Source organism: Aptenodytes patagonicus, chromosome 1 (genome assembly GCF_965638725.1).
Source record: "Aptenodytes patagonicus chromosome 1, bAptPat1.pri.cur, whole genome shotgun sequence".
In the NCBI taxonomy this organism is placed as follows: domain Eukaryota; kingdom Metazoa; phylum Chordata; class Aves; order Sphenisciformes; family Spheniscidae; genus Aptenodytes; species Aptenodytes patagonicus.
The window spans coordinates 203,170,655-203,194,099 of NC_134949.1; the positions used below are offsets into that span (position 1 = coordinate 203,170,655).

Below are 23,445 nucleotides of genomic sequence, written 5' to 3' on the forward strand. Positions count from 1 at the left end.
GGGAGGGGACGATCCGGGCCGCGGCCCTCTCGCCTCCATGGGGGCCGGCCCTGCGAGCACCGCTCCCCTCCTCCGCCGCCTCCCCGAGCGCCCGAGCAAGGAGGGGGCCCGCACCTGCTCCCCCCGCCAGCCGGAGGGGCGAAGCGCGGCAGCTTCGGGCTGCAACGGGCCCGTTGCAGCTCACTGACGGGAGGCGGCAACCCTGCCTGCCTGCCGTAGGCCTACGGCCCCCGTGCCCCGCAATGCCCGCCCTGGTAACGGGAGGGACCGCGCTGCCGCCTCGCAGCCGCGTTGCTCGGGGCAGGGAGTTGAAGACTAATCTGCGATTCATTGAACACCTGCTTAAAATCACGCCCAGAGTGTGGTTTAACCTTGTCTGAGGTTCGGTACCTCGGGTCTTGCCTTTCTCTTCTAGCACCGAGACGCTGTTCTGCCGGTTCTGCTTCTACCGAAGTGCTGCGGTGATGTGCAGGCTCCCTTTTGAAAATCTCTTGAGCAGCCTAGAGTTTGCCTTGCCATCGGTTTTGGAGGTTTCAGTCTCAAGAGGTTGAGGTGATGTGGGGCGCTCTGTCTGAAAAAGCATTTCTGCACTAGCAGTCTCAGGCTGAAGTAGCTCGAGTATTTGATGCTACCTTTTGAATCTATATTGGCCCCTTTCCTCAAGCGTGAGCTGCAAGGAGCTCAACAGCAATGGCATTTAGGTCAATGCTCCGCTTCAGTTACGTCAAGAAGGCTGTCTGCGTGGACGAAGCCAGCCTGGTCCCTGGGGCTGGAGGGTGGAAATTGTCAGGAAATTGTTCTAGTGATAGCACAAAAAATGCCTTCTCTCATATTGCCTGACTCTACTCTGCTGACACCTTAATCTTGGTTGCATTTTTAAAAAGGGTTTAGCGTTGTATGATTTACATCGTGAAATAATCTGTTAGTATGATGGCTCCATTGTAACCTACATAATCTAGCTTTTCGCAGTAGTTATTCTTCCTTTGATTTGTATAGCAATGTTTTGAAGTTTGAATTAATATTTGAGGGTATTTTGCTCTATTGGAGGAAGTTGTTTGCCTGACTGGAGAAAGATTGCAATGACATTTGGTAGTAATTTTGTGAGGAGTACATTTAAAATTGATCTTGGGTTTTCATCCATTAGTGCTTTCATTGTGGAGAATGTTGTGGGGTTCGGTTTTTTTTCTGTGTAGTTTCATCAGGAGTGTAAAGCGCTTTTGGGTATGTTGAATAGGAGAGGGAACTGACTTGGCTCTGCAGCCATTGAGACTGGTGTTTCTGCATACCTAGCACATCAAATGCAGTGTGTGTATTTCATCTCTTTTTCAGTTGGTGTATTTGACTGTTAAAACTGATTAAATAATGTTAAGTAGTTTCACTAGATAGTTGTATATAAGCAATGTTTTTCCTTGTGGCATTTTAGGACTCTGAGCATTGCAGTTTTAGCCATAATAATACTTATTTATGGTTAAAATACAGTGTTTGGATGTATGAAAATTTAATATATACTCTGTTTATTAATTTCAATAATAAATTTTTAGCTTGTTTTCATTGTAGTTTAAGTTTTTACTTTTCCCAGGAGTGACTAAGGTCCATTGTTTTGTTTTGGGCTTCCACCAAGCACAAGCTTTTGTTTCAAGTGTATACTGCCTAACAGATGATGTGGTAAATGGTGTTTGGTCGTGTGTGTTTGTGCTCTAGAATTATTAAGTAGATGTTTTTCGTGCTTGTTAGCATGGACTACTTTGAAAAAGCTCCGGTATAGATTCCAGTTCTCTGATCAGTTAGAATTCATGACTTGATTTTTAAAGCTACCTAATGCTTCCATTTTCTGTTTTGTCTCCCTCCTTCCCCCCCCAGCTTTTTTTGTAAGTTAACTTATATTTGGGGACAGACTTTTTAATAGGGCCTGTTGCGATAGGACAGGGTGTAATGGTTTTAAACTAAAACAGGGTAGATTCAGACTAGATATAAAGAAGACATTTTTTACACTGAGGGTGGTGAAGCACTGGCACGGGTTGCCCAGAGAGGTGGTGGATGCCCCATCCCTGGAAACCTTCAAGGTCAGGTTGGACGGGGCTCTGAGCAACCTGATCTAGTTGAAGATGTCCCTGCCCATGGCAGGGGGGTTGGACTAGATGACCTTTAGAGGTCCCTTCCAACCCAAACTATTCTATGATTTCAGGTACTTTCTATATACTGTTAAGTACCACAGCATAATTTACTGGTATTCCTCTTTTTTTCCTCCCTGACATTCAAGTTGAATAAAGCTTGGGTCAAAGAAAGAATCCAGACCTGAGTTTTTCCATGTGCTTGAGGAAGAGAGTTTGCATGTTAGCAAAGAAAAGAAACTGAGGTTTTTCATCTCACAATACAATAGGACTTCGCTTGGCCTGAACAAAACAGTCCTAAAGTAGTAATTGCTACATGATGCAAACTCCAGAGTCACCAGGAATTGGTTTGGGTGTTCCAGATGTGGACTTGGTAATGACTTTTGGATCTAGTTATACTGCTATTTACTCAAACGTTGTTTTCTCCGGCATGTTGTGTCAGTTTGACTAGATTTGGTTTACATTTAACTAACAACGTATGAGCACATGGCTTATTTCTGGTTTTATTGACTTCCGTCTTTACCTTTTTAAACTGTTTTTTCTTAACATAGGAAGAGTAGAAGGGGTTTCTGATACAATTTTTGAAGCTGCCTTCATTCAGGAAAGTGAACATACATATCTGATTTAACTTTCTGCATCAGGTTATCCTTTTGTTTCACTCTGTTTTCAAGCATAATTTGCCAATTTTGTGATTACATCAGCAGTAAAGACTTTAAAACAGTTTAAGTATTAATTCATTTTAATTTATTATAATATTTCTAAAAGGCGTATCTGGAATGGGCACTTTCCATGACTGAAGCCTCTTGGCATGTACATCGAGCATGTAGTGTAACAGGGAAAAAAACCTCTTTTCTTTTTCTGTCAGTATGTTCAGATACGGAGGAGAAAAATTAATCATGTAGAGGCTCCCCCCAGCCCTCAAGGTGAACTCTAAAATGAGTGTTGTTTAAGGCTTGATATACATGTTGTTTTCAAAGAGTAACATATCTGTACCAGGAATTATTATCTGGAAAATAATTACGAATGTTGGGGAAATAATATTTAGGGCACATATTTAGAAGACTGTACTCAGGCTGAGAACATATGCTATTCATGCGTGTCTTCTAAAAATATTTTCACATGCAAATTACACACCCGTTGGCTGCTTACTTCTAACCAGATTGTCACTGCATGATGGTCCCTGAGAAACTGAATATGGAGTGGGAGGTACCAACTGAAAATTTTTGCTCTGAAGGTTTTGTTTCTTGGGTTTTATGTTTGCTTGGCTTTCCTTCTTCTTTTTCCAAAAACTAATAAAAGAACATTAAAATTTAAACTTGCAAAGTGCCATTTTGGAAATGTAAGAAGATGACAGTAACTAATTATATGTATACCTCTTTTTCTGTTTAATGCTTAAATACATTATTAATGTTCTGTTGTTAAATATATACCACAAGAAAGCTTACAGTCACAATAATCTCAACTTTGATACTTTTTGTGTATATAAAGTCAAGATTACTGTGATTGTAAACTTTCTTCCATTTCATAACTAATTTTAAGTCCACAAACTACTAACATTACTGATTTTAATGTGTACATGTAGTATCCTTTGGCTATTGCATCGTAGTATTTTAACCAGAGAGAGGGAGATCTTTTTTGAGACAGAGGTTATAAAATCAGTAGCTAAAACATGAGGCTAGATTCTTTTTTGTCAACCACTACCTGTTTAAATCCTTTTTTCTGGAGTAAAAACCTCTTACAAGATATTTTTATGACTTTTTTTTTTTTCCCTTACGCTTTTGAAAATAAATGCTACGTTGTTTCCCTACTATGGTGTCTGTAGCCTTGCCAAAGCAGGAGAAATCTATTCACTGCTCTGAGTTAAAGGTAGACTTTTTTTTTACCTTGGGTCTTAAGAGTGGCTCTTATTTTGTCATCCTTAACAGCAGCAGCATCTTTGCTCTGTAGCAAAGAGAGAAACTGAACACTTTAGGCCTGATGCAGTGTTCTTGGAAATCATTGCAAAGATTTCCATTTGGGAATTGCAGCTGGCCTTCAAAATACTTTTTCCTAATTTTCATTCTATTCTTTTGAGTTATTTTACCTCCCTGTCCTACAGCCTGTAGGCTTCTGACTCCATTCCAGTAAAGAACAATAGCCAAAACTTAGTAGCTTTTGGGTTTTCAGAAGTTAATTATTTTCAGGAATATTTCTAGTGGGAAAGTATCAATGATGAAATGTAGCTTCAGAAACCCGTGTAAAGATGGGTGGTGTTTGGTGTGATCATGGTCGCTGTGTTGTGCACTTCTGTCCTTAGGATTCTTCCGATAGCTAGGTTACATCCCTGTGGCATCATGCTGTTGCATTGCTACTCTTAGTGCAAGTCAGTGTAAACAGAAAATACATTTTAATGTTGATGTAAGAAATTGAATGGGACCCAGCATGAGATAATATAACAACAGTCAAACAAAATTCATGTCTCTGTAAGGGCAAAGATCTTGGCTAGCTTGATTATGGTAGTAAGGACTTTAAAAACCAATGTGGAAGTTTGGAGATGTATTGGTTAATGACATACGAAATAAAAAGGATTAGAGCAAGCAAAGTGGTTTTGAAATTAAGTTAACAAATCACGGATAATATTTGATGCCCAAATATGATAAGTTGTTTTCTGGTCTCATACTGTTTTTTTTTAATTGGTGTTGCTCTTTAAAGGCAGGTTATATTTGACTCTCCTTTTTCTTTGGCCTTTATACTGAATTTCTGTTCTTCTGCATGAAAGTCTGAGGTTTCTAAGGAGTTAGTTTTTTTTTTTTTTTTTCTTAGTTGTGATTATAGTTTTAAGTGATTGATGTATGGCAGAATTCAAAGACATTTATCGGTAAGGTGATTCATTAGGTTTTATTTTCAGCAATAGCAGCTGAAGGCAGTGTTTTACAGGACTTAGGAAAATTGGGATGATGTACAATGTGCTGTTTCTCTTTTGTGTGTATTTATAAAAGGGAAATCAACTCCAAATTCTATCTATGCAAGTATACAATATTTGATGTAACACATGACTCTTTAAAAAAGTATCTAATTGTTTCATTCTGTTTTCAAAGTAACTTTAAAGGCTGGCTGTTTTGTTTTCTTGAAAATAAGTGGTAATCAAACATATTAATTAAAGTCGAACCCTTGTGACTCTTGGAAAAAGTTTCTAAATATCTCGCCTGCAGAATTTGGTTCAGATGTTAGCAGAACAAAGAATATTAAGTAACACACTCACTGTCCAAGAAATTAACCAGTTCTTGTTACACTCTATAACATGCCTCAAGATATTTTTCATGTATTCCAGTTTCTGGTACTTTAAAAAGGAAGGAGTCTCTTCAAGTAAACTGATTCTGTGTTGGTAAGATGGCAATCCATACTGAGAAAGAAGAAGGAGCAATGATGTATTTTGTGAAAAGTTTAAGTAACAGATTATCCATTCTTACTTACCTAGTTAAACTTATACTAACATACTGTTACCTATCCATTAGAGACTTTTCCCTCTGGTACTTATAGATACTTGAGCTAAATTTTATCACCATTATCTTGTGGTCCTTTTCTTATTTAGTCTTGGATTTTTTTTGCTTTCAACAATCTCATTTAGAACAACATCCTATGTAAGGACGCTAGTGCTGTTATAGGCACTGACAGTATGCATGAGCAGAGGCTCCAGTTGCTGGCATCTCTTTCTAATGAGTGCTGCATAAATGCGAAGAAAGACTAATGCTTATTCTAAAGAGTTTAAAAATACCTGTCCTGTCTCACCTTTCTTGAATTGCCAACATATTGCATGCTTCCCTGATTTTTCATAGAATTGTATGAGTCTAGATAGTTTGTTAAACTTGGTGGGACTAACTCTGTGTGAACTTCAAGCCTTTGCAAAATCTTTCCTGTTTTTGTATTATATTATCCTTTGGTGTTTTTTTTAATGTCTGAAAACGTAGTATCAGGCTTGGAGTTAATGTGTATTTGTGAAAACAGCTAGTAAATCTGATGGTATGAACTCATTCCTTAGGTAGGATTAATCAAAGAAGATAATTTGTCTTTATGAAGTGTAGGACATAGATATTTTTATACGTTAGGTTTTATTTTGTGGTGGTGCTGAAAGACCACATCGTGATTGAGTTTTGTTATGCTGGTTGCTGTAAGAATACATGTGGTTCTTCACCCTCAAAAAGCAAACATTTTGGCCTGGAGACCAGCATCCTTCTCTAAATAAATACATGTTTTAAAAAAATCCCCAAACTGTTTGTAGAGCATTTTTCTATAACTTTTGGGTCCTGTGTTGGCGGGGGATATGGGGAGTGGGCAGGGGGGATGATGGTGGTGACAAAAAAAACTATTACTTTTTTTCCCCTGGAGCCTAAGATATCAATAGTTCAACTTCTAGCTGAAACTAAGTATTGCTACCTTCTTGTTTGCTGATGTAAATTTATCATCCTTCTCATTCTCATGTGTTGCAACCTATTGGCCTGTTAAATGCATCTAATTGTATGTCCTCTTCTGCATCAATCTCTCAACCTTTCTTTATACTTCAAAATTAGAGATAATATGTTCCAAAGCTGTGATGATGTTCAGTAATTGTTCTACATAAAGCATAATTTCTACCTTTGCCTTTAGAACAGAAGGGAATGGCTGTAATTGTCCTTTTCAGCCTGATAGTGCTTTTTCCTTATATTAGAAACGTTATTAACTAGCCACACTGGTAATTTTCATATAACCTGTGGTGTGTTAATGCAGATGTTTTTGAGATGTGCTGATGTTATGTCATCTGTATACAGATATCGTTCTCCGTATACAATACAGTATAATTGACACAACTCCTCTTTTTCTTGTTTCCCTCTTTTTCTTGTCAAAGTTGCAAGGAAAGTAGTTTCGCACCTTGACCAAAACTCAAAACCAACCATCTGCTTTTTATATGGCAGCAGCACCTAGCAAGGTTTGGGCGTATCTGTCTTTGTAAGATATCATGAGAGCATCTCCTTGCAATTTCTTTACTCTTCCCTCAGACAAGGTGCCAGGACAGTGACTTTTACTTGGTAGTCAGGTATTGAGCTTTCTGTCTCAACTAGAATGCCAAATACTATACAAGGTTCCACAAACACGGAAATGCAATTACTTTTGTTGCAAACAAGTATTCTTTAGTAAAATTTTACTTTCTAAAACACAAAAGCAATATAGTTTGGTATTAAAAGGGAACTTAAATGTTTAGTAGAATCAATTATTCAGCTTTATTAATCAGAAAAATTTTAAATGTTTCTTAACAAAAGTATAAAATAAAGATATCTAAGGTGGAAATTTTGCTGGTGAAGGTATTCTGTTAGTTTGGGGATCTGTCTGATCTCTCATTTTTGGCTTTAGAATTGCTTCCTTGATTCCTGTCTCTTGCTGCTTCCTACTTCCTACCTGCATCTTTCAACCACGTATGTTTCATGATTGTGTGGTTGATGCATGTGCACCATCATGTGACCTAACTTCTGCCACTTATATACTGGCGGGAAATTTTGTTGAGAAGTCTAAATTTAACTCTTTTTGTGGCTAATGAAGAGTAAAATTCTTGGAGTACCCTGTACTTTAAGAGCTAGTATATCAGATCAAATAGGGACAGGCCCTCTATGCAACCTAGCATATGCCTGTGGCTATTAATGAATGCTTGGGGAAGGCATATAAATAATGTCTTGAACTGTAGAATTTAAAAGGTTTTCAGTGTATTTTTTAAGACTGGTGTTTAAAAATGCCTTTCAGATAGGCATAAGAGCAAGGTTATCAAAACTGCTAAAGTCAATTTCTTTCTATATATCCTGCTACTGTTTATTTCTTGTTGCTGTTGTTACCACTTAAAGAGCATTTTTATGGTTCGCAGTAAAGTGTCCACAGTAAACAAAAATGACCATGAAATCCTAATAAATGAACAAAGTAAATAAAATATTATGTTCTCTTTCAGTTGTATTAAATAAACTTAATTTTAATTAAGTTGTATTAATATCTGAAGTTATTTATAATAGCAGGTAATAAATGTTTACATAAAATCATTATTTAGAAGATGAGTTTTTCTTTTCTGTTTAGTTAGTGTGGCAGAGTTCATGTATCGCCACACAGCATAAACTGTTACTGTATTTCATGCTTCAGAACAGAGGGAAGTTACTGAATTAATATAAGGCAAGTTTCTTCTGTAATTCAGCTTGTGTTGTTGGGTAATCATGGTTTTATAAAACATTTCAACTTTTTTTTCCTTTTTATGTTTGGATTGTTTCAGTGATTTTTTTTTTTTTTTTTTTTTTTAAATTAGCAGTGATGTACCATTCACTTCTTCATGCATGAAAGAAAAGGTGCAAACCTGAATACAAATCCAAAATGGATATCCTTATCAGAGCAAAATTAGAGGAACAAAATAAAACTGCTGTACTTAAAGCAGAGGTTCCCAAACTTACTCTACTGAAGTTCGGTCACTGGCATTGATGATTAAAAGCCTGTTGGTGCCAATGGTGTTAATTTCCCTGGCTTTATAGGTATCTCTCAGAGCAGGACCTCTATCCTACATTCATCAACCTGTGAAACACCCCTGAAACCAGGATCCAACTCTGTGCTTCCTGCCTCGCTTACTGGTTTATCACCCTCCACTTCACTCCATCCTATTCTCATATACCAAAATCTACTCATGTACAGCAGGCCCACTTCCAAAACTGCTCTCAAAACAGTACCTGCTTAAAAGATGTTTAAAGTGAAATGAAAGTGTGATACTGGTTACAGGGGTAGCTGGGACATACTATAATGTGCCGTGCTTAGGAATAATGTATGGCAAGTAACTGGTCCCACAAACCCTTCTGCAGATAAGTAATCCTATCAAAGGCAGTTGAGTGCATTTGCTTAAGGATTACATGCGATTAGTGGTCTGCAAGGTTAAAGGTGCGACCTGTATCATTAATGAGTATTCACATATTAATGCTGCTTTGAGCAGGAAGTTGAACTAGATGACCTCTGAGGTCACACTAGAATGATTTTATGATTATCACACTTGTATTATGCAAATAGATATTTCATTTATAAAAACATGTTAATTGAATAAGCTAAGCCCTAGCAAATCATTGCAATTATTTTACTTATTGCATCATGTTGTAGCATGGAGTTACAAATTTGACCCAAGTTTAAGATTTAAAACAGTAAGAGAAATACACCCATGCGTTTTTGTCTATTGCATTGAATTCCTTGTATACAGTTTTATATCAGATTGAATTCCTTCCTAACATACAGTTGACTCGGTTCCAGTTCTCGAACTAGTCCAGAGTAGAGTGCCTGAATATTTGATGCTTTATGTGCAGTTGAGCTGTGTGAAAGGACTTAAGCTTACTCTGCCTATTTCAGGTACCGCTAGCACTGAGACTACAGTAACAAAGCCATCAGTGCAGGTTAGCAGTCTAAGAAAGGCTTGAGACCCTAAAAACTTTCCAAAGCAAGGACTCGGAATGTGAGAGGGCATTCTTATATTTAAAAAACAAAACAAAACCCACCCCCACCCCCCACCCCCAGAAAACCCCCCACTGTTAGAATATACCCTGTAGATTCTGAATATATGTAGATGCCGAGGTACAACTGGTTGAGTTTAATAAACAGTACATGTTAAGTGAATATTAAGATGGACAGTCTGTAGCATTATTTAAGAAATCATATTTTAATTAACAGTAGTATGATCCTTCTCATTAAGATGTATGGGGAATTCATATGGATTTCCTGCTTGTGTTTGGATAAAATTTGTACCTATTGATACCTCTTTAACTGTTCTCATTTAGTTTTGTTAACTGCTTACTTTTAAGAAAGAAGCTGGTGCTGAGGGAGGAAATCTCAAAATTACTGGCTGTAAAGGGCAGTAACTTTCACATGCATGTGACCAGAAATGTTTTTATGTAACATTTTAACCCTTCCAGATACCTGAATTAACCACAGTAACAGAATATAGTTGTTGCCACGTCTTGTTGGTAGCAGCATATTTCAGGGAAATACTTGGTTATTTGTATGCTTTTATTTAAAAAGAAAGGGAGAATGGTAACATAGTAAGTAATGTGTTAAGGACTTGACAGGTCTCCTGGACTTTTAGGGAGTATAGAAAGCAATCAAAAAGGAGTAAGAGGTGCTAGGAAGGAGCGGAGTGATTTCTTTATGCTACTCTTCACTGCAAAGATGATGTGGACATTATATTCTTTTCAAATAATGTTGATGAGACGTTATCTGATTATTGGATTAGAGAATCAAAAGACTGAATGCTAAGCATAAAGTGCTAAAGACCCCTAAGTCAGGAGGACTCGATGCGATTCATTCATTCAGTAGTTCTAAAGGATGAAGTGGCTGATCTGTGAAGAAGAATGCATCTCGTTAGGTTGAGATGCTGTGTCAGAAGACCGGAAGCTATCAAGTGTTGTACGTACCGTACTTTTAAACTGAACACAAGGAGCAGATCTGGAATTTGGAGACCAAGGACTCATATTTTAATGCCACGTAAGTAGATTTGAATACTAAATGGATAGTCGAGTAGTTCTGTGAGCACAAGATCTAACAGCACCTAGTTTCCTATGTAGTTGTACCTTAGAGGTAATGAAAAGTACCAGCTGCAGCTGGGGTATTTATAAGGTGTGTCTCTTGCATATATGTGTGTGTTTTCTAGTAATATGGGCATATGCTGCAGCCTCTCCTTCAATTTGGGCAGTTTGTGGGTCGGTCTTCTCCATCCACCTGCCCAGTACTTGGAATTCTGAAATCTCTGAATTCTTATTAAACTGTAAATGACTTTTGAATCTTCCTTTTTGACAAAACTGTTTGAAATCAGGTAGTGGATTCAAAAGTTAGAAAAAGGTCAAGCATAACCTAGGCAGACACATTAAACAGGATTAATCTCTTCTGTCTTTAGTTGTCTAAAAATGATCTGTTGGTTCTGTTGTTAGTGGAAAAGAGAGAGACGCACCCATATATATCTATTCGTATACTCATGTGCCATGTGTAGTTCATCCCACTTTAAATTTACAATGTATGGCCTCTGGCAGGAAACTGTAACCCAAGCAATTTTGGTGTGGCCCTACAAGCACTGATTTTTGGTGCAATTGTGGGGGTGGATGTGATGCAGAGATGGAAATGAAAGGTAAAGCAGTCCAAGAATACCCTATACTGCTTGCAGTGGCAAAGCTGTGATCTACCTTGTAATTTACACTTAAGTGACAACAGTAGTTTCCGAAGTGCTGACATTTGTAGCTGCAATTAGCTACGTGCTCTTGTTTCCTCATTTTCCCTCGTGTTGTATTAGCACAGTCATTTGTGTCATCATGCTGTGACTTGGATCAGAAAATTGATCCTGACTTCAAGAGGAGTCTATGACAAGCAGCAATTTTTAGCCCAAGCTAGTTCCTCCATATGGTAGTGAGTGGCTCCACCAGCAGATACATCTGCGCAAATGAGGTTGTGGCACAAGGATGAGAATAAGGAGCAGGAGGGTCACCTCTGTTTGAATTGGCACTCTTGCCAAAATACACGTTCATCAAATTATGCTTCTAGAATCTGTCCTAGAAGTGATTAATGTTGTCCTCAAATAAGCATCCACAGTAAAATACCATATACATTCTGTAAAATCAGAGAAAGTTGTGAGGAACTTGAGGGCAATCTTCTAAGGCTGGATATATTAGCATAACAATGGTAGATGTAATTTGGTATTTGCAGTTACAGAATTATTCACAGTGGAAGGAATAACTTGAACTACCTGAAGATAATTCTAAATTACAAGTAGATGTTCTGCAAAAATACACATATCATTACAGATGCCCTGGTGAAAACTTCTTTGCAGTGTGCCCACTGTAAAAGAAACAGCCCTAAAATTTATTGAAATGGTGTTCCACAGTAGCATTAAATGGAAGTTCTTGACCTGGGCATTTCTGCTCAAATGAACTGTCCATCTGGTTTAATTAAGTCATTTATACTTACTTTATCAATCAGTCCATATACATATCCTCTGTGTGTTTTTAAATGCTATTGATAAATAACAAGTTCTTGAAAACTAAGTAAAGTCTTTTCAGTAACTTTACAGAAAATAAAGCCTCTGTATTTCTTGCTTTCAGTTCAATTCCTTCAGATTATCTGTAAATTTTCAATAATGGCAATACATTCATTCTGCCATTTGGAGGAGCCTGTGCCACAGAATAATGATCTGAAGAAAGCTCACTTATTTGCAAGGAAGAGTCTTCATTTGGGGAAGAGTACTGATGCAGCTAAGAGGTGCTTTGTCAAGTTCAGGTAAGTGCTTTTTCTTTGTTATTTTTTTTAATTATACTTATTTGGGTTTTGGTAGGCTGGCATTTCATTTAAATTAGCATACATGCAGTGTCATGTCAGAGCCTGTCAGCCTTTATGTTGGTCATTTGACATGTAAAGTATCTTGAAATGAAAAGGCACATGCAGTAGCACACATACTTACGATATGCGTGGAGAGAAATTGTTGTCTGGAAAATTATTTTAGCATAATTTATTACCTCTGGAGTAGCTGTTGAGGATGGAGATTATGATGACCGTAATGACACAATTCTCTTTTGCTACGAGTTCTTTTTCAGAGTTTCCTTATGTGTGTGTTTATTTTCTGAATTCACTATTTTGCTAAGCCACAGTTGTTGGTTTGGATGTGTTAATAATTAAGTCTCAAATCATTCAGGGGAAATAAAAAGGAAGTCATTCATGACTTGGAATATCTTCAAATTTTCTATTGAAAAAAATCAGCTTTTGAATTTTCTGCCAGTCTGAATTTTTTTCTAAAATGGATCCTTAAATCTTGGCACGGTAACGCTGGATCAGGATTTAATTTTAGACGAATGGTTACTGTATGTTGTGTTTATTTTTTTTTAAGACATCCAATTATTTTTATAACATAATAATGACTCACAGCAGAAGTTGGTTTATAGTCATATTGTGCATGGGAACTGCATGCGATGTACATTCAATAAGAAGTGTTAGCAGTAGAATAATAAAACAATTATGAATATTTAAACAGGTACTTTAATTTCTTTTCCTGTGTTCTCATTGCAAACTGCGGGGGTTCTCTCACCGGCTCTGGGTTTGGTGTTCCAACCAGCAGTCAAACAAGTGATAATTTGAAAAAAAAACCCAACCAAACTGCTTCTTACCAGAAAGGTACGAGTACAGTTTGTCAGCCTTCTCAGTGGTGCACACAAATCTAGACCCTTTTTATGATACCTGTCGTCTTTGTTGCTAAATGACTGGATCACTTGCATATATAAAAATATATCTTTATAGATGCATATATGATCTGAGAAGCCTTAACAATACCATTTGTTTTGCTAAAAATCCTACAGAATGAAAAGTACTAGATTTTAAAAATTTAATATTATCGTATCTTTCTGGGTCCAGAAACAGAGGCTCCTTTCTGCATGTTTTTGTGCACATGCTTAACTTTATATCAATGTCACCCTGGTACAGTACTGATGCTTACGAACTTCAGTGAAGTAGAAAGAACAGTACTTTTTTAGTGTAAGCCTTTACTTTAGTCTCTTTATACTTAGAGAAAATGTGAAGATACTGTTTTAAATAAATGCTTTATAAATATAATGGATAATTAAAAATTATGAACTACTTAAGAAAAGTTTTTGAACTGTTAGTAGGGTACTCCAAACAGGGACAGCACTGGTGAAAATGAGACTGTTGCTTCAGTGAAGTTCTAAAAGTTGAAATGCATTTAAATGAAATCATCACAAAAGATAATTCGTTCTGGAGATACTTCTTAATCTTTCTGGGTCTATTTTGCACTATGAATGCAATGAATAGTGTCCACCAGCTAAAAATTTCAAAATGCTTTTTTATAAATGCTACAGAATTATAAAAACTGAGGGCTTGATGCATCTGACTTTATTTTTAATATATTTAAAGAGCAATATTCTTAGCTTAATACGTTTTCCTGTTGGTGAGAAAGGCTTCTGCCAGTACATGAAGTCAAACTGTTATTGAACATAGTTCCACAGAAGCCAAAGTGGGACAAGGGTAAAGCATAAAGCAAGTTCATTATCATTCAATAATAATGCTTACGATGTCTATAATACAGATATTGAGAACAGTGAGAGTATTTTTCTTCTGAATCTTTCAGCAGAACTATTATTGTTCCTAGCACAACCTCCTGTACATGGACAAAATTGGGTTTTCCTCAAAGAATAAACAGAGTCCCGTATCTGAAGAGTAAGAAGGTAAGGTATTTGAGAGTATATTATTTCAGCGAGCAGTTAAAAGTAATTTCAATGACTTGTAATGCACACAAATATATAAAAACACTTGATTTATCATGCATCAAGAAGTCTCAAATGGTTTATATCAGTTTCTGTTTGTTGTTTTTTCCTTTTGTTGTGGTTTAACCCCAGCTGGCAACTAAGCACCACACAGCCGCTCGCTCACTCCCTCCCCTCAGTGGGATGGGGGAGAGAATCAGAAGGGTAAAAGTGAGACAACTCGTGGGTTGAGATAGACAGTTCAGTAGGTAAAGCAAAAGCTGCACACGCAAGCAAAGCAAAACAAGGAATTCATTCACTGCTTCCCATCAGCAGGCAGATGTTCAGCCATCTCCAGGAAAGCAGGACTCCATCATACATAACAGGTACTTGGGAAGACAAACGCCATCACTCTGAACGTCCCCCCTTTCCTTCTTCTTCCCCCAGCTTTATATGCTGAGCATGACGTCATATGGTGTGGGATATCCCTTTGGTCAGTTGGGGCCAGCTGTCCCAGCTGTGTCCCCTCCCAACTTCTTGTGCACCCCCAGCCTACTCGCTGGTGGGGTGGTGTGAGGAGCAGAGAAGGCCTTGACTCTGTGTAAGCACTGCTCAGCAGTAACTAAAACATCCCTGTGTTATCAACACTGTTTCCAGCACAAATCCAAAACATGGCCCCATACTAGCTACTGTGAAGAAAGTTAACTCTACCCCAGCCAAAACCAACACACCTTTATATCTCATGGGCAGAATTTCTGAAAGTATTCAGCTCTGCTGCCTAAATGTGTTTTCCCTGAAATCAGTGAGCTGACCTGAGTGGGAATAAAGGTTGGTTTATCTTTAGTGAGACAAAGTTAAGTCATCACTAAGTGATTTTGAAATCCCATCCTTGAAATACTAGGTCTTTGACATTCAGTGGGATGAGAATCTCAGAACAGACAGACTACTGGGGACTCCCAAGCTACAGTTCAGGTAAATAACTTCTTTGGAGGAGGAACTTAAAGGTTTCATCTTTTTTAAATTATGATAATTAAGTAGCAAAGGGTGCAACTTAAACTATAAATATTTTCCACTTAACATTTGCATTTAAAATAGATATGCCTATATTTGTGAGAGGATTTGTTAGTTACAGTTTGAGCATTATATAGTTATCTAACATTTCAGCAGTACTGTTTCTAAAGAGGGCTTCTTTACCGGCACAGAACACAAATGTCTAGTTCTATTCCCAGCCACACTTTTGTCTTATTTTCCAACATGTAGCTATGAGTGTTTAGCTAGTTCAGCTACTGCAATTTCCATTTTGCAAAGATAGAGATGTCTTTTGGTAATGCATGCATAATTTAGAAGTAACAGCTTCTATATTGGAGTAAGTGTTAGGGGCTCTGTTCAGATCATGGGATTAACTTGGTTTGTTGCCTGCTCCAGCTGGTCCCCACTTTCTCCAAGGAAAGGGTAGCTCAGTTGTTTGTGTTGCAACAGCCCAATGCAGTTTGTAACCTAGAGCCTTAAAGTCACCCAGAACTGGTGCTGCTTTACTTTTATTTCTGCTCTTGGAAAGTACAGTGGTGCAGCAGGTACTGCTGCCTCAGTAATGGAGGCAGGAAACTTGGAGAGGAACAGGGTGCGGAATGGGAACAGGAATTGTTATGGCCACCTCCAGTAATCTGTCCTAGTCTATCACCCAGGGTCCTATTTCACTCTCTGTTTTGGGGGGGAAGGTGGAAAATAGTTCTGTAATTGGTAGAAAAAGAGGAAGAAATTTTCCTATTTAAAAAGCAAAAAGTTTTTCTTCTTGTCGTGGTTTAACCTGGCAGGCAGCTAAACACTACACAGCCATTCGCTTGCTGCCCCCCGCCACAGTGGGATGGGGGAAAGAAATTGCTCACCACCTGCTGACCAATGCCCAGCCAGTTCCTGAGCAACGGCCACGACCTCCCTGGCCAACTCCCCCCAGTTTTTGTTCAGCATGACGTCAATATGGTATGGAATATCCCTTTGGCCAGTTTGGGTCAGCTGTCCTGGCTGTGCCCCCTCCCAACTTCTTGTGCACCTCCAGCCTCCTCGCTGGCAGGGCAGTATGAGAAGCTGAAAAGTCCTTGACTTAGTGTAAGCACTGCTCAGCAACAACTAAACCATCTGTGTGTTATCAACATTACTCTCATCCTAAATCCAAAACACAGCACTATACCAGCTACTAGTACAAAAATTAACTCTATCCCAGCCGAAACCAGGACACTTCTGCATGATAGTGTTTCAAAGAGAAAACATTAAAGCTTTGGGGATTTTTTTTTTTTTTTTTAAGACTTACACAATTTTAATTATAGACTTACTTCCTTGCCGCCTTCAAAAACAGATACTGTAGAAGATCAGGATTTTGAGATCAAGATCAGGAATAAAAACTGAGAGTATTTTAAGAAAAAAGATTACAAGAAATCAAAGAAATACACGTGTCACCTTTTAAAAATATTTAACTTCAATGAACCATTAACATCAATGAGATATTTAGGGTTTTCTATGTTCAGTTCTATAGGTGATATAGACTGTGAGAGAAACAGGTGTATCTGAAGTAGATCATCTGGTTTAAGACAGTAAGCAACTATTCCTGCCAAGCAATTGGTTAAACAAAACTATTAAAATACAAGTGTTTTCACAGTAGCTCTTTAATTAATTTAAGTAAGTGGAAGAAACATCACATGCTTGTAGTAAGTTGCATGTTTCTTCAGGGGTGATGAAAAATACAGATTTTTTTTTTTTTTTTTTTTTTTCCACTTAGACAATTCAGTAATCCCTATTAATGCTTGTCACGGGTATACTAAACAATTGGGGGCAAATTTCTGCACCTCTTGAATTTGGAAAGTTATATAAAATCTAAGCAACAATTACTAAGAGTTCTTGATAATTAAAAAAAATCATGTAGCAGGCAGCAGATTCAATCTAAGAGAAGTGACGTCTTTTAAGAGACAGTCCATATCACTGTAGGTAATTATGTGCCATTAGCACTGTAAATTAAAAGCATAGTATCTGAGCAGTATATAAGCTGTGCGCATACCTCTTTTTGTGCCTAGCACATTGATGTATTAGTATTATGGAATATCTTTGTTCCATTTCTCTTTGGAACACAATTAGTTTCCTCTCCCCTGTCTGAGAGACAATCTTACCTTGTTCTTGGGGCTTGTGATCCAAGAATGTCTGACAGAGGGCTCATTGGCTGTGAGAGCTGATGTTAAGCCCTAAGCTAAGCTATACAATGATAGCAGGACTGGATACCACCTAACAAACTATGTCAGTTTTGGTTCCCAGCATCATGATATTCTTTTGAGAGCAGGCCCAGAAATTTATTGTCCTGATCATCAACATCCAGCTTAAATACTCTCCTCTTGGATCCCACCATTTTAATGTTGTCATATTGAGCTGGTTGGTTACATTTTTGAAGGAGGAGACTCTTCTGCCTTATCTGCAATCTGGCTATGGGAGTTTTAGGGTCTTCCAAGAGAGGATATCTCATTCCTGACATGCTCACCAAGAAGAGGTGATGAAGCCTGTGTAGTGCCTTGAAGATTAACTTCATTATTCTACTGTGGAATGGGTAATTGTGTATGTTAGGTAGTACAGCTTCCTGGTTGCTTGGTTTAACAATACTCAATGGCCAGAACAGTTAGTCTGAAGTACAACGTCTGTTCCAAAGACAGTAGAGGCTGCAGCACAGCGGAAGGAAAGAACTACAGAGGAGCATTGTCTGGGTGAGGAAGAGGATACATTTTCTTGGATTACAGTCCAAGTTATGGAATACCATCTTACAGGATACAAATACTGTACTTGGCATCAAATGAGGACTCCAATCAGCACATCAGAGACGGATAGTCAGTGACTTGAATTTCATTTTATGCAGCACTGTGAATACAGCAGTCATTTAGAGACCTGGCTTTGGGACTCCAGATACTTCAAAAGGACAAGTGGTTCATTTGTAGACACTCTTAAAGGGCAAAGTAGTACAGTTTGTAGATGGATGAAGTGCCTTCTGCTTTGGCTTAAAGACCGTGGTTGGAGACATATCTTTTTGGTAAGTTCTACCAGTTGTTTTCACGACTGCTTCCGGAATTGATTTACTTTCTAGCTCATCGATGAATATGATCATGATTCTTTAAGCAGTGTCTGTCTTAGCACAGCCTTCTGCTTATATAAACACCAGGTGATAAGGGTGTTTATACTTTAGAGTCTGGCCTGTTTCTGCTACTGCTTTTTCTCTCCTCCATTTTTAGAGACAGTGTCTTTCATTGTAACTTGCTGTGGACTGACTTCCTACTGAACCATTTACTCCTGGAGACATCAGTCGTGTATGTTCCCAGCTTCCAGCCTTGTTTATCCTTAAAGTGCTCTGTTAACTGTTTGTAATGAGATAATCTGTCTATATAGAGGTGTTATGTTTGTTTAACAAGATTTTCTGTATAAGTATGCCTTTCCCATTTATTTATGACAGGATGCTACTATTACAAGGATTTTATTGTTGATTTTTATTTTCAATTTTTTTGTTCTTACTGAGGCTGACCAACTAGCAAACAAAAAACCCAACTTTTAAGTACGTCAGTTTGCAACACAGATCCATCCCTAAGATTAGAATAAGTTTAAGTTATTAAAAATAAATATTTTACTTTTTTTTTAATATACAATGGATGTGTCCTCTGCACTTGCCAGAATGGATGTGGCAACCCAGACAGAGCTCCCATGAAAACATGCAGCCATCCAGGTCTCAGGCTGCAAGGAGTGCCAGAGCCTTTCACTGGTAATGGATGGCAGTAGTGAGAACAGCTGTGTGAGGTGTGACAAAATGGATGATCTGCTCAGCCTGGTGGCAGAGCTATGAGAGGAAGTGGACAGGTTAAGGACCGTTGTGGAGGCTGAGAAAAAGAAAGACTGGTGGAACCATGCTCTGCCCTCCCTGAGACAGGAACAGGGACAGCCACCAGAAAAAAACCAAGATCAGGGGGATCCTGTATCCTCCCCCACCAGGCTGAAGGCAGTAGCTTAAAGGAAAGGAGTGAATGGAGGCAAGTCCATGCTCGGGACGGCAGGTGAACCCCCTCCTTGCCCACCTTGCCTCCCCAGGTGCCTCTGAACAACAGGTATGAGGCTCTGGATGTGGAAGGCCAGTCAATGGATGATGTGGATGACAGTCCATCTACACCAGAAGTGTCGCCAAGGTCAGAAAGGCCTACACCCTGTATCACAACCACCTCCACAAGGAAGAAAAAAAGGGTTGTAGTTGTAGGCAACTCCCTTCTGAGGGGAACAGAGGGTCCAATACACCAGACAGACCCTCCTCTTAGGGAAGTCTGCTGCCTGCCTGGGGCCTGGCTTAAGGACATCGCTAGGAAACTTCCTAGCCTGGTACCGCCCTCCAACTATTACCCATTACTGCTCTTCCATGTGGGTGGCGATGAAGATGCAATGTGTAGTCCAAGAGCGATCAAAAGAGACTTCAGGGCCTTGGGGCAGTTGGTAAGGGAATCTGGAGCACAGATTATTTTTTCCTCTATCCTTCCAGTTGCGGGCAGTGACATTGGAAGAAACAGATGGACCCAGTCTATTAATACATGGCTCCATGGCTGGTATCACCGCCACAATTTTGGGTTTTTCAATAATGGGATGGCCTATATGGCACTAGGTCTGCTGGCGTCAGATGGGATTCACCATTCTCAAAGGGGAAAGAGGGTCTTTGCTCACGAGCTGGCAGGGCTGATTGACAGAGCTTTAAACTAGGCTTGAAGGGGGAGGGGGATAATATCAGGCTTGCCCATGACAAGCTGTAGGATGACATGCCAAGGTTAGAGGGACAGGGTGCTAGCGAGGACCCTCAGCCTGTTGCTCTGAGATGTGCTGGGTACACTGCAGCACACTTGAAGTCTTACAGAGATGAGCCAGGGGCTCCTGAGGTAATAGGAGCCAAGAGGGAAACACCAGTGAAATACCTCAAAGGAATGAAGGGATGTTCCTCTAAGAAGGTGACACGGCTGACAGCCCAGCTGAAGTGCCTCTACACAATGCATGCAGCATGGGCAACAAACAGGAGGAGTTGGAAGCCGCTGTGCTGCTAGAAAGCTACGACCTAGTTGCCGTTACTGAAACTTGGTGGGACAAATCCCATGACTGGCGTGCGGCTATCGATGGCTACAGGCTGTTCAGAAGGGACAGGTGAGGAAGGAGGGGTGGAGGGGTTGCCGTCTACATCAAGAAATGGATAGCGTGTGAAGAGCTGTTTCTTGAAGAATAGCCACAAGCAGGTTGAAAGCTTAGGGCTACGAATTAGAGACTGAGACAACAAAGTGAACCTTGTGGTTAGTGTCTGCTACAGGCTGCCTGATCAAGGGGAGCCTATTGATGAAGCCTTCTTACTCCAGCTACAGGAGGCATTGCGCTCGTGGGCTCTCGTCCTGCTGGGGGACTTCAACCACCCTGACATCTGCTGGAAAAGTAGCATGGCGAGCTGTAGGCAATCCAGGAGACTCCTGGAGTGCATTGAGGATAACTTCTTAAGCCACGTAATAGACAGCCCTGGAGGGGATGCGATACTGGACCTGTTTGTCACCAACACAAGTGAGCTAATCGGTGACATCAAGACTGGAGGCAGCCTGGGCAGCAGTGATCATGCACTGGTGGAGTTCACAGTCCTGAGGGATATGGGTCAGGTGAAGAGTAAAGTCAGGACCCTGAATTTTAGGAAAGCAAAATTCCAGCTGTTCAAGGAGTTAGTCAATAGGACCCTCTGGGAAACTGCCCTCAGGGACAAGGGAGCAGAACAGAGCTGGCAGTTCTTTGAGGACGCTTTCCATAGAGCACAAGAGCTCTCGATCCCCAGGTGTAAGAAATCAGGAAAGGAAGGCAAGAGACTGGTATGGATGAGTCAAGACCTGCTGGTCAAACTAAAGGGCAAAAAGGAAATGCACAGGCAGTGGAAGCAGGGACAGGTATCATGGGAAGAGTATAGGGATGATGCCTAGTTGTATAGGGATGGGGTCAGGAAGGCCAAGGCACAGCTGGAGCTGAAGTTGGCAAGGTCCTCAAAGAATAATAAGAAGTATGTCAGCCAGAAAAGGAAGGTCAAAGAAAGCGTACCCTCCATGATGAACAAGACTGGCAAACTGGTAACAATGGACAAGGAGAAGGCTGAGGTACTCAATGACTTTTTTTGCCTCTCTTCCCACACCTCTCAAGTGGATGGACCACAAGACGGGGACAGGGGGAGCAAAGTCCCTCCCACTGTAAGGGAAGATCAGGTTCATGACCACCTGAGGAACCTGAACATACATAAGTCTATGGGACCTGATGAGATGCATCCCAGAGTCGTGAAGGAATTGGCTGATGTAGTTGCCAAGCCACTCTCCATGATATTTGAAAAGTCATGGCAGTCAGGTGAAGTCCCTGGTGACTGGAAAAAGGGAAACATTGCACCCATTTTTAAAAAGGGTAGAAAGGAGGACCCTGGGAACTACCAACCGGAACAGATCCTCCTAGAAGCTATGCTAAGGCACATGGAGGACAGAGAGGTGATTCGAGACAGCCAGCATGGCTTCACCAAGGGCAAGTCTTGCCTGACCAACCTAGTGGCCTTCTATGATGGAGTGACTACATCAGTGGACAAGGGAAGAGCTACAGATGTCGTCTATCTGGACTTCTGTAAGGCCTTCAACACAGTCCCCCCCCAACATCCTTCTCTCTAAATTGGAGAGATATGGATTTGATGGGTGGACTGTTTGGTGGATGAGGAATTGGTTGGATGGTCGCATCCAGAGGGTAGTGGTCAACAGTTCAATGTCCAGATGGAGATTGGTGACAAGTAGTGTCTCTCAGGGGTCCATATTGGGACCGGTACTGTTTAATATCTTCATCAACGACATAGACAGTGGGATCGAGTGCACCCTCAGCAAGTTTGCAGATGACACCAAGCTGAGTGGTGCAGTTGAGACACCAGAGGGACGGGATGCCATCCAGAGGGACCTGGACAAGCTCGAGAAGTGAGCCCGTGTGAACCTCATGAGGTTCAACAAGGCCAAGGGCAAGGTCCTGCACCTGGGTCGGGGCAACCCCCGGTATCAATACAGGCTGGGGGATGAAGGGATTGAGAGCAGCCCTGCCGAGAAGGACTTGGGGGTACTGGTGGATGAAAAGCTGGACATGAGCCAGCAATGTGTGCTCGCAGCCCAGAAGGCCAATCGTATCCTGGGCTGCATCCAAAGAAGCGTGGCCAGCAGGTTGAGGAACGTGATTCTGCCCCTCTGCTCTGCTCTGGTGAGACCCCACCTGGAGTGCTGCGTCCAGCGTCCAGCTCTGGAGCCCTCAGCATAAGAAAGACACGGACCTGTTGAGGTGGGTCCAGAAGAGGGCCACGAAAATTGTCAGAGGGATGGAACACCTCTCTTATGAAGGAAGGCTGAGAGAGTTGGCGTTGTTTGTTCAGCCTAGGAGGAGAGAAGGCTCTGGGGAGACCTTATTGCAGCCTTTCAATACTTAAAGGGGGCTTATAAGAAAGATGGGGACAAACTTTTTAGCAGGGCCTTCTATGACCAGGTGACCCGCCTAGTGGATGAGGGAAAGGCTGTGGATGTGGTCTACCTGGACTTCAGTAAGGCCTTTGACACCGTCTCCCACAGCATTCTCCTAGAGAAGCTGGTGGCTCACGGCTTAGACAGGTGTACTCTGCGCTGGGTCAAAAACTGGCTGGATGGCCGGGCCCAGAGAGTTGTGGTTAATGGAGTTACATCCAGTTGGCGGCCGGTCACGAGCGGTGTTCCCCAGGGCTCAGTTTTGGGGCTGGTCTTGTTCAATATCTTTATCGATGATCTGGATGAGGGGATTGAGTGCACCCTCAGTAAGTTTGCAGACGACACCAAGTTGGGCAGGAGCGTTGATCTGCTCGAGGGTAGGAAGGCTCTGCAGAGGGACCTGGACAGGCTGGATCGATGGGCCCAGACCAATTGTATGAGGTTCAACAAGGCCAAGTGCCGGGTCCTGCACTTCGGCCACAACAACCCCATGCAGCGCTACAGGCTTGGGGAAGAGTGGCTGGAAAGCTGCCTGGCGGAAAAGGACCTGGGGGT

At 40.5% G+C, this 23,445-nt stretch overlaps 1 long non-coding RNA gene across 1 annotated transcript in view; it reads left to right on the forward strand.

Annotated features, from left to right (window-relative positions):
* The first annotated feature begins 9,792 nt into the window (after positions 1 to 9,792).
* LOC143174125 (uncharacterized) overlaps positions 9,793 to 23,445 on the forward strand; it is a 34,601-nt gene continuing 20,948 nt past the window's right edge. Inside the window, exons 1-3 of the long non-coding RNA XR_012997912.1 lie at positions 9,793 to 10,604; positions 12,209 to 12,383; positions 14,239 to 14,335. This is a non-coding gene — a long non-coding RNA (uncharacterized LOC143174125). The remainder of the gene's footprint in view (positions 10,605 to 12,208; positions 12,384 to 14,238; positions 14,336 to 23,445) is intronic.